General features: G+C 36.2%; 1 non-coding gene across 1 annotated transcript; it reads left to right on the top strand.

The window, feature by feature from the left end:
- The first annotated feature begins 4,973 nt into the window (after positions 1–4,973).
- On the top strand, positions 4,974–5,096 carry LOC112395364 (U6atac minor spliceosomal RNA). The gene has a single exon (XR_003002367.1). It is a non-coding gene; the product is annotated as a U6atac minor spliceosomal RNA (small nuclear RNA).
- The last annotated feature ends 6,264 nt before the right edge of the window (positions 5,097–11,360 follow it).

Below are 11,360 nucleotides of genomic sequence, written 5' to 3'. Positions count from 1 at the left end.
CTAGAACAAAAAATTTCACAATTTGTATGGAAACACAAAAGACCCCGAGTAGCCAAAGCAACCTTGAGAAAGAAAAACGGAGCTGGAGGAATCAGGCTCCCTGATTTCGACTATACTACAAAGCTACAGTAATCAAGACAGTATGGTACTGGCACAAAAACAGAAATATAGATCAATGGAACATGATAAAAAGCCTAGAGATAACCCCATGCACATATGGTCACATTATCTTTGATAAAGGAGGAAAGAGTAATAACAGAAACAAACAACCCAATCCAAAAATGGGCAGAAGACCTAAACAGACATTTCTTCAAATGTCTATTTGAAGATATACAGATTGCCAACATACACACGAAAGGATGCTCAACATCATTAATCATTAGAGAAATGCAAATCAAAACTACAATGAGATATCATCTCACTCCAGTCAGAATGGCCATCATCAAAAAATCTAGAAACAATAAATGCTGGAGAGGGTGTGGAGAAAAGGGAACACTCTTGCACTGTTGGTGGGAATCTAAACTGATACAGCCACTATGGAGAACAGTATTGAGGTTCCTTAAAAAACTAAAAATAGAACTACCATACGACCCAGCAATCCTACTACTGGGCATATACCCTGAGAAAACCATAATTCAAAAAGAGTCATGTACCAAAATGTCCATTGCAGCTCTATTTACAATAGCCAGGACATGGAAGCAACCTAAGTGTCCATCAACAGATGAATGGATAAAGAAGATGTGGCACATATAATGGAATATTACTCAGCCATAAAAAGAAACGAAACTGAGTTACTTGTAGTGAGGTGGATGGACCTAAAGTCTGTCAAACAGAGTGAAATAAGTCAGAAAGAGAAAAACAAATACTGTATGCTAACACATACATATGCAATCTAAGAAAAAAAAAAAGTTAATTAAGAACCTAGGGGCAAGACGGGAATAAAGACACAGACCTACTAGAGAATGGACTTGAGGATATGGGGAGGGGAAAGGGTAAGCTGTGACAAAGCGAGAGAGTGGCATGGACATATATACACTGCCAAACGTAAAATAGAGAGCTAATGGGAAGCAGCCGCATGGCACAGGGAGATCAGCTCGGTGCTTTGTGACCACCTAGAGGGGTGGGATAGGGAGGGTGGGAGGGAAGGAGATGCAAGAGGAAAGAGAAATGGGAACGTATGTATATGTATAACTGATTCAGTGTGTTATAAAGCAGAAACTAACACACTATTGTAAAGCAGTTATACTCCAATAAAGATGTTTAAAGAAAAAATAATGTGAGACAGTTAAAGACCAGATAATGCAGAGTCTTGAATTTCAATATGTCCTCCAGTGTCCCATAGGCAACAGAGAACTATTAGAAGGAATATAAAGTTTCAGCTACACTAGATGAATAAGTTCTAGAGATCTGCAAAAAAAAAAAAAAAAAAAAAAAGCTTTGATTCATTTCATATATGTTACAATATTTTGACTGAAATTAATAAAAACTTCAGAAACATAGGTGACAAAGAAGATTAGCTATAAATTTTCATTTATTTTCTGAATTTACTCAACGCTACTTCTGCTCCTTAGAACAACTTTTTGACATATAGTTATTTTCTCAGTATTACTCATCTGTAAGGAATCCTAAAAATTCTTAAACCAACCTTCACATTTTTATAAAAGGAAATTAAAGTTCCAGGAATTAAAAGGTGAAGCATTACTCTAAACATCTACTTAAATGCCAAGTCAAGATTAGAGCAGATTCCTAATTCCTATTTCAGTCTTCATTTAAAGTGAAAAATAAAAGTAAAAGCAATGCCCAGAGATCTTGAGTATTTGAAGAACAACATTTAAAGCTGGGGAAACAGAAGTGGGTAAATAGTTGCCCTCATGGGACTCGCGTTCTAGTGCGTGAGACAGACAAACCAGTGTCAAGACTGAACTCTGGTTACAACTAGTTTTCTGTACACTGACTCATCTTTTCCTCTAGCCGTAATTCCTTCCTGGAGAGCCTCAAATCCTTACCCTGGGCTTCTCTCTCTCACTGCCCTGTGGACTTTGTTCTGTCAACTGGCTTCTGGTTCACCTGCTTGCAGATGATTTCAAGATGCCACACCCAGTCTAACCCATACAAGCTGCCTAGGTTACTGCAGCCGCTTAAAATAACTTCACTTGAATCCCCAATTTCACTTCACAGCCAACAAAACCAAAACCAAACATATTCTCCTTCAAAACTGACTTCCTATTTTCAATTTCCCCATTCCTATTCCTACTATTATTATTCTCCAGAATTCTGAGTCCTAAATTTTAAGTCACCTTTAACACACCTGTGGCTCCCATTATCTAGTCAGTCTCTATATCCTATGTGTATTAGTCAGGGTTCTCCAGAGAAACAAAGATTTATTATATAAGAGATTGGCTCACACAATATGGGGGCCGGTGAGTCCAAAATCTGCAGAGTTCATTGATGTCCCAGTTAGTGTGTCAAGGCCAGAAAGCTGCTATAAAATCAGGAAGAACTAAGGTTCCAGTGTGAAGGCTGTCAGACAGAATTCTCTCTCATCTGGGGGAGGTGAGACTTTTGTTCTACTCAGGCCTTCAACAAACTGCATGAGGCCCAGTCATATTATAGAGGTTCAATCTGCTTTACTCAGTCTACAGATTCAAATTTTAATCTTATCAAAAAACACCCTCAGAGAAACACCCAGAATAATGTTTGACCAAATATCTCGGCACCCAGTGGCTCAGTCAAATTGACACAAAAAAATGAACCATCACACTACGGTTTTACTTTGCAAAAGTTTCACACTCTTTATTCTCACTCTCACTACCATTATCTCAGTTCAGGTCCTTATGCTCTCCTACTGGTTTCCAGCAGAAGGATGTAAAACAGCCCCGTCCCATCCTTTAGTTCAGATATCACTGGGTACACTGTGGATACACTTATTATCAAAAATGTTGTTTTCATCATATTCTTGTTCTATTCCTTAATTCACAATGGCATCTTACTCTAAATAGATCCAATTCTTTTCCTTATAATATATTGTTCTATATAATCCAGCCCTACCTGCCTCACTGACCTGTTTCTTCCATCAATCTCCTAAACCAGAACTGACATTATAAGTGGCCAATAGTAAAGTATGTTCTTCACTCATCAATGCCCTTTCTCTACTCAACATACTCTCCTTTTCTGGAAAGCACTGTGCATTCTTCTCTGCCTACCCCAATCCCATCTACCTGCTAAGATTTGTCTCCAGCTTCAACTCCTTTTGAAGTTTTCCTAATTCTACAAACCATATAAGTATCCTTTAATTTTCTAAACCTCATATGCATTTAAGCTAAACATGTTTAGCTTACTCTAAACTACTCTGTCTTGTACTCTGTTTTATTTCTGTTGTACATTCCTCTCTCCCTAGTCCCCAGTCTCACCCTACGGCCTCCAAATACATACCTTCTATTTATCTTGGGCTGAAAATCTTTGAATCTGTGATGTGTAAAGCAATGGATATACAGAGAGGTACTACTCTCAAGGACCTTACAGTTTCATGTGAGAGACAGATAATTATTCAAATAATTATGGAGCAATGTACTGCATGCTATAACAAAGGTACAAAACTCTAAGAGAATACAAGTAATTTAACAGAGGGAAAATCTAAACTGTAGAATCTAAATAGTAGAACAATGTGGTAGGGGATAAATTTAACAGGAGGAGGAGTGGAAAAGGCATTTCAAAAACTGAAAATAACCAATGAAAAGGAATAGAGACACTGAAAAATATATATATGTGTGTAATGAGACATTTACCAAAATGATAAACATACTGGTATAAAGGATCAGAACCCAGGCACAGAATGGCTGAAAAACAAGAGATTAAATTCAGCAGAAGAATAACTGAGTATTAGGTAGAGCCCCAGAAGCAAAAACATGTCTGTAATACTGATAATGCTAAGTCCACAATTTGAATGGGCCCAAGGAGAATCAGCACGGCTGGAGGATGGAGCCAAGCCACTTCTAACCGAGGCAGCTGGCAGTCCCTAAAGCACAGGTGAAATGCTGTTCATTCCTTATCCATGATCCTAAACAACAAAGATTTTCCATAACTAATTTGGCAATAAAGCTAAGCTCATCTAGCAACAAAAACTGGCCTAGAAAGATATGAGGCTGTTTATTGTCTTCATCTCATTTAGCATTAATATCTATGAATTTCACTGCAGGAATATTAATTGTTTTTATTATGAGTAGTTGTCCCAGATCCCATTAAAGGTTACATAACATGTAACACTGAGTATGTGCTCCATACTACCTTTTTAAAATCTTATAAATTCTCAGTTCCAAAACATACCTGGTCCCTAGGGTTTTGGATAAGATTCTATGGACCTTAGATTTTGAGATTCCATAGAACCAGTCAGATACACAAAGGGATCTATCATCCGAAAAAGGTTTCAGAGTGCAAGAAAGATCCATTTAGAATGGTTTTGTTAAATGGAGGATAAGTTTTCAGTGCCATACACATTCTATTATTGAGCACTTCTGTTATCAGTGGCAAAATTTATTTTATTGATACTTAAATAATATTAGTTAAAAACAAAAATAAACTGCCAATCATGAACTCTTAGATCAACTTTTTCCCCCCCTTATAATGCCAAGAATAACAGAAAAAAACTTGTAAAACAACATTCTCTTTGCCTCCTATAACCTTAATAGATAGTTTCCTGGAATTGTCTATTCAAATAGAAAATTAATTTCCATGCACAGCTGGAAATACCACATTGGCAGGCAAGAAAAACATCAAAAACCAGTAGATTAAATAAAAAGTGGAAGAACTACAAAGACTCGACAGAATAGAACTTGCTCAGTAAGATGGTCATATGACAAAAGCTTTTCGTCTGTTTAATATATGAATACATCTTTTAAAGTGAAGTAGCAATAATCAAGGAAGCTCTGGATCCAGAAAAACAATTAGGGGATTATATCATTCAAGAAGTTTTTCTAGTGTTGTATGAAAGGAGAAAAGCTTACCAATCCTCTTGCCAGGGATGAAAGAGGTCCTTGGGCCTGTATAACACATGGTTAAGACATAGCCACCTACTCTGTGGCATCTAACCATGTTTTTTTTTTGTTGTTGTTGTCGTTGTTGTTTACTTTGGGATGATGGAAAAGTTCTGAAGATGAATATTGGTGATGGTTGCACAAAAATGTGAAGGTACTTAATGTCACTAAAGTGTATACTCAAAAAGGGTTAAAATGGTAAATTTTATGATATATATTTTACTATAATAGAAAAATAATTTCAGTAATATACAAAAAGCTCTTACCAATCAGTAACAAAAGATAACAATCTAAAAGAAAAATGGGCAAAGGGCACAAACAAATTCAGCATAGGGGAAGAAATTCTAGCATTTATGTGGAAAAAATGTTCAAAATCACTACAAGTCAAGAAAACAAGTAAAAATGACTACAGACTATCATGTTTAACTTTCAAATTAGCAGAGATTTTAAAGATTGAGAATTTAAAAAAGAAAAGAGGTACTTTTGTCTTCCCACTGACAAGATCAGGCTCTGGTTTTCGATCTCCCTCCATTGCCTTGGACCTACTGGGTATCCCTATTTGTACTGAAAACCATCAAGAAAAAGCAGGCTCATGGTGCCATGTGGGGACTACTCCCTGATGCTGTAACTGACTCAGGAAATGACTTGTGTGGCCAATATTCAACTAATAACCAAACTAAGCCAAATAATACACTTTGCACAAACACTTTAAAAACAAAAGAAGGAAAGACAGAAAACAGAACACTACCTTCAGGAACTGCCACACAGAAAGGCAAACAAGAAACAGCAACAACATGGGAAGAACAAAACTCCACAGGGCATCCAGCCAGTGGGACCCCTTGGTCCTGTTGCCTTGATTCTCAGATAGTCAGAGAAAAATTAAAAAAAAAAATTAAAAACCTCCATCAGCTCTTAGTGCAGAACCGACACTTTTAAATAGCAACAGGGAGAAAGTTCAATAAAAATAAATGTGTTACGAAAGCAAGATAGAGAAAAACATTCTACATGAACTTTTCACTGCACGACTTCCTAATGAGTGAAAGGTTGCGTTCAAGACACCAGGAACATTTCCAGATAAAGCATAATAGATTTCCAAAGTGGCATATTTTGTTATAAAACATGGAGCTACATCTCTATTATCTTTGGCAAACAATCCCAAAATATCTTGTACTTCAGTAAATCTGAAGGGATATCCCACAAGCAAAGTGAGGGATCAATTTCAGTGTTTGAATATTTATTCTCCATAGAGGAGAAGGTAAGTGCTGGCAAAATACCTGGCACAAAACAAGAGCTCAATAAATATTTGTGGAACTGAACTGAAACAAGTGGTAGAAGTTAGTAAAATTACCTGCATCTATTGATGAAATATATCAGGTTATTGTTCCAACTTTCCACCTGACTGAAGCTACGAAAAATAACTGGGCTTATCGATAGAGAGAGGTTCTGTTCTTTTCCACTTGGTATCACAAGTACCAACCAACCCACAGGCAAGGTGCTCAGAGGCTCAGTGAAGACTCATCTTCCCCAGAATCAATATCTTTGACCCAATTCCTTCTGAAAAAAATATAGAAATTTTAAAGTATGGGGCAGAGAATGTATAAGATGTATAGGTGATCAAAACAAAATTCTTAACAAGAGAGAGACTTGTTTGTTGATAGATAAGCTACCTCTAGGAGACCCACTCAAATCAACTGGGAGTCGGCCTCTTTCAATTTCCTCATCTGAAAAATGGGAGGACTCAATCAATAGGTTTCAAGCTTCTACAACTGCTACTCATACTGAAAAATACATTTCATATTAAGTGCAGTATGCATATTTATACATATATAGAAACATGCTTTTCTATATAAAAATATCAGTTTTGCAAATTAACCCTTAAATCTTACAATGTGGGTGCACTCTGGTATGCTGCAGTGTATTTTATTCTATGTCATTGTTTACCTGCAACCACTAAATTGATTTCATGGCACACTAATAGTTCATGACATGCAGTTTGGAAAACACTGGACTAGATGATTCCAATTCATTAAGTGAAAAATCATGATATAATCCCTACAACATCTTTGCCTTCCCTTCTTCTTCACAGTAAATACTCATGATCTTTTCCACTCAAACAGCTTTAAAAGTGATTTTCCCACGGTGCATGAATACTGCCAAACCCAACAGCAGAAGCAAGCCACAGGGATTCTGCAATAAAAAGTTAAACATCTACCAAAGGAACCCCCTTCTACTCATAATGAAGTACATTTGAATCTTTGTAAACCATCAGGCAACAGCTAAATCAGGCAAAAGTCAAAATGATACTCATGCAGTGGCAGCAAACCACATAAATCTTGATTTTAATTAAATAAAAGATATTTCAAAGTAGTTGCATTCTCCCTTCCAAACTATAGAATTTGTTTCCTGAAATAAGAATATTCTGACTTTCTAGAATAGCATCTATTGTCACTTTTGTAGATTTTCTTAATTGGCTGCCTTCTGCTGCAACACCCCCACCTCATCCCACCTCCTTTCCACCATCTTTAGTAATGCCCCAGACTAGTGGTGTGTAGCAATCTCTTGTGAAAAATGAGCTTGCTTTGAGTAAAACAATTCTTCTCGATCACAACTGGAGTTTTTTCAGTATATAGCTGGGGAAAGGCCTTGTTTACTTCTCATTATAGCTTAAAAACCACCTAAAATATCATCTCTGCAAAGGTATTACAGTCTTGACATGGAATCCTAACAGTGTCATTTGTGCTTGTCAATGATTTCAAGATGCTTTATTCTAAACCTTCTCTTGGTTTCTAAGTCTAAAGGGTAAAGAAGAAATAAGTTTTCTTCATAATTTATAATAACATAAATTATATTTATATTATAATTTATAATAAATTATAAAATAAATATTTTAATCATTATAGTTTATAAAATAAAATGTAAAACCTCCAAGTTTTAAGTTTAAAAAGCATATCAGTTCATAGATATCAGACAAATACTAATGTCAAAAACTTAGGTCCATTGTAGTCCTATAATCAGAGCATTCTCTGTATTTTCCAATCTTGGCAAGACATATTTTTATTTTTAATTTTTGAACTACTAATTCTGGAGGGAAAACAAACACCATTAACTTCCTCTTCAGTCACTAGCTGCCTGTGCCATGTGTTTTTATCGCTTCCTGCCACAAGGAAATACATTTGGAACAAAGAAAGATATTCAAAAGAGAGTTCTCTAGGTTAATCTAAAATCATTCTTTCAGGAATTGAGAAAGAGTGTAAACATATTTCAGTAATGGCACAGGATGATAAAACTACTCAGAAAACCTTCACATTGCTTTATTACATGACTTCATCTAATGCTCAAAACAGCTCTGCAAAGATTATTTGATGAATAAACTGTTAAGTTAGGTAACTTTTCTTCACCCACACAGCTAATAAAAAGCAGAGGCAGAATTTAAATCCATTCTGTTTCATACCTAACCTCATGGTGAACACTATATCACACTGTTCTCCCTATGACCCTTTTGATCAAATTGTAGGTTTTTGCTTTATCCTATTCGTCCAAACCATCACAGTTTTTTGCATATGTGTCGTGGGGAAAGTGATCAGTAGAGGCTGTAGATGATGATAAGAACATGAGGACTGATTTACCATTTTACAGCTAAGTTGTGTTCAACAGTGATTTATTGAGTCCTAGGTACCAGGTAGTACACTAAATACTGGGGATCCTAAACAAAGGTACAAATTATAGTTCATGCCCTAAGGAGTCCGTAAGAAATTTAGTAAAAGCTGTCCTAGTCTGCTTAAGCTGTTATAACAAAATACCATAGACTGAGTGTTTTAAACAATATAAATTCATTTCTCACAGTCCAAGATAAAGGTGCTGGCAGATTTGGTGTCTGATGAGGGCCCTCTTCCTGGTTTGCAGATGTGCCTTCTAGCTGTGTGCTCACATGGCCTTTCTTGAGTATATGCACATTGAGAGAGAAATCTCTCTCTCCCTCTTCCTCTTCTTATAGGGGACTAATGCCATCATGAGGGTTTATCCTTTATGATGTAATGTAAACCTAATTATCTCCAAAGCCCACCCCCCTCTAAATATCATCACACTGGGGACTAGAGTTTCAGTATATAAGTTTTCAACATATGAACTTCAATATATGAATGGGCTTCAACATATAAATTTCAGCCCATAACAGGAACCGAACAGGAAAACAAATAATCCCAATTACTTTGATACATGTAATTCCAAAAACATTATCACTTAATTGCATTTAACAAATATTTATTGATAGTGAAAGGAAAGTAAATTTTTGACAGTGGGTAAAAATCTATGAGACAGATAATATTCTCTACATTATACAAATGAAGAAACAGGCTCAGAGATGATAATTTCTCCAAGATCAAAAGTGAGGAAGTGAAGGATTTACACATGAATCTACCTAGCTTCAAAACCCAGCCGCTTTCCATTGGAGCAGGGGAGCTGTAACCAAGGACAACAACCTCCCTCACTGGCTCTCCTAGGGTGTGCAAAGCATGGCCTTCCCTGGCAAGAATGAGAGTAGCCTCAGAAGCCAGGTACAAACACACACAGCACATATAATCCCTCTTTATCAGAGGTGACTAAAGCCTGAATGCTGGTACAATAAAAGCAGGTCAGGGAACTGATTAAGAGCACATATCCGGGACCAGCTGTCCCACCTGGGAAAAGAGAACATTCCACCCAGGATGATAGTAGATCCACCAATTTCATGGCCAAACATACTATGACTATAATTCTCAAAAAATATTTCATAATGCCGAGTAACAGGAGAATAAAAATGCATACATATTTGAAATATTACATCAATATAAAAAAAGTATTTTAATGCAGAAGCAAATCAACCTAGGATTTGCTAGGTGACACAGATCCATTTATCCTTCTTCAGCTCTGAGAAAGTTAGTGTTATTCAGTGAATACCAAGGCATAGCAAAATTTTAAGGGTATACATCTGTTCTGGCACTGTGCAAAGTAGGTACTTAATAAATGTGCTGTGCATAAATGGATGGAGGAATGGCTAGATGCAGAAAAGAATGAATTAGTATTCATATTACTTGATCATTTTTGGAATATATAATTAAATAATTTATTTTACTTAGGGATTTAAAATGATTTCTTCACCTTCCAATTAAATATCTATTCTAAGCCTAATTTGTATGATAGCCAAAGGGTCTAATTTTTCCTTTCCAGAAACAAAACAATTACATGCTACTATTTTACTTGGAATTTTTTAAATTTGAGGTTCAAATTACTATATTTAAAAGGAATTTGGGGAAAGACAAATTACTGAGAAGAAAAACATGTGTGTATATATATACATATATATAGTATGATAATATAAGAGATTTTAAAAACTAGGTAATTTTGCTTATTAGTCGTGCAAACTGGGAAAGATAAAAGAACAAGAGGAAAGCAAAGATCTTTATTTCAATGTACTACTTAACAGCCATTTCACTGATAATATAGAAAGTTTTACAGAACAATGACTCTACTCCATTTTACTTTCTGGTTATTATCTGTCACTTGTTTCATAACCTTATTTTGTGAAAGTTTTACCTTGCAATATTAGGGGTCTTTTTATAATCCAGCTTGTATAATTCTGGGGAAGGACAAGCCATACACATATACGTGTGTGTGTCTATGTCTGTCTCTGTCTCTCTGTGTCTCTGTCTCTGTCTTTCTCACTCTCTAAATTATATATATTGTATATATATAATTTAGAAATGGGACAATTCATATGCTAGTTAAACATTTATTTACAAGTTAAACTCCTTTATGTATTTCATATTTATTCACAAAATATCTCATGCTCATATAGATGTGAGAAAATCACCGCTTTGGAAAATTCACTTTAATTAACGTGGCTTTAGGTTTTTCAGCACTTGGTTTGCACCTTAGTGATGTGTGTGAAAGAGTGGCCAGGAGAACTCAGATATGACTAAGTGTCATAATGTCAGGTGGTCCTGGCTGATCTCCTCAACACACAGTGTTAGCAGGAATCCTTGGGTGGTCACAGTTGTGTACCTGTGCTCTAAGCCTCTCTGAGGACTACCAGGCCTTAGCACACCCCACAAGGCGTTGCAAATCCCCGAGAATTTTGGCTCAGTAGGTTCAAGTAGGGCCTGGGAACTTGTGTTTTAATAACTCCAGGTGCTTCTTATCAGACAAGCCTAAAAAACACGGTATCATCTATGGGAAGGAGCACACTGAGGGAGAAGGCTGGAAATGTGGTTCATCCTGGACACGAGGAATAGCTCATGAGTATTGGCAGTTTTGTAGACCATGGCAAGCCATGGAAGATTTGTGGGAAAGGAA

Source organism: Neophocaena asiaeorientalis, unplaced genomic scaffold, assembly GCF_003031525.2.
Source record: "Neophocaena asiaeorientalis asiaeorientalis breed wild unplaced genomic scaffold, Neophocaena_asiaeorientalis_V1.1 scaffold89, whole genome shotgun sequence".
NCBI lineage: Eukaryota > Metazoa > Chordata > Mammalia > Artiodactyla > Phocoenidae > Neophocaena > Neophocaena asiaeorientalis.
The sequence above is the reverse complement of the archived record's forward strand: the minus strand, read 5'-3'. Positions and strand labels throughout refer to the sequence as shown.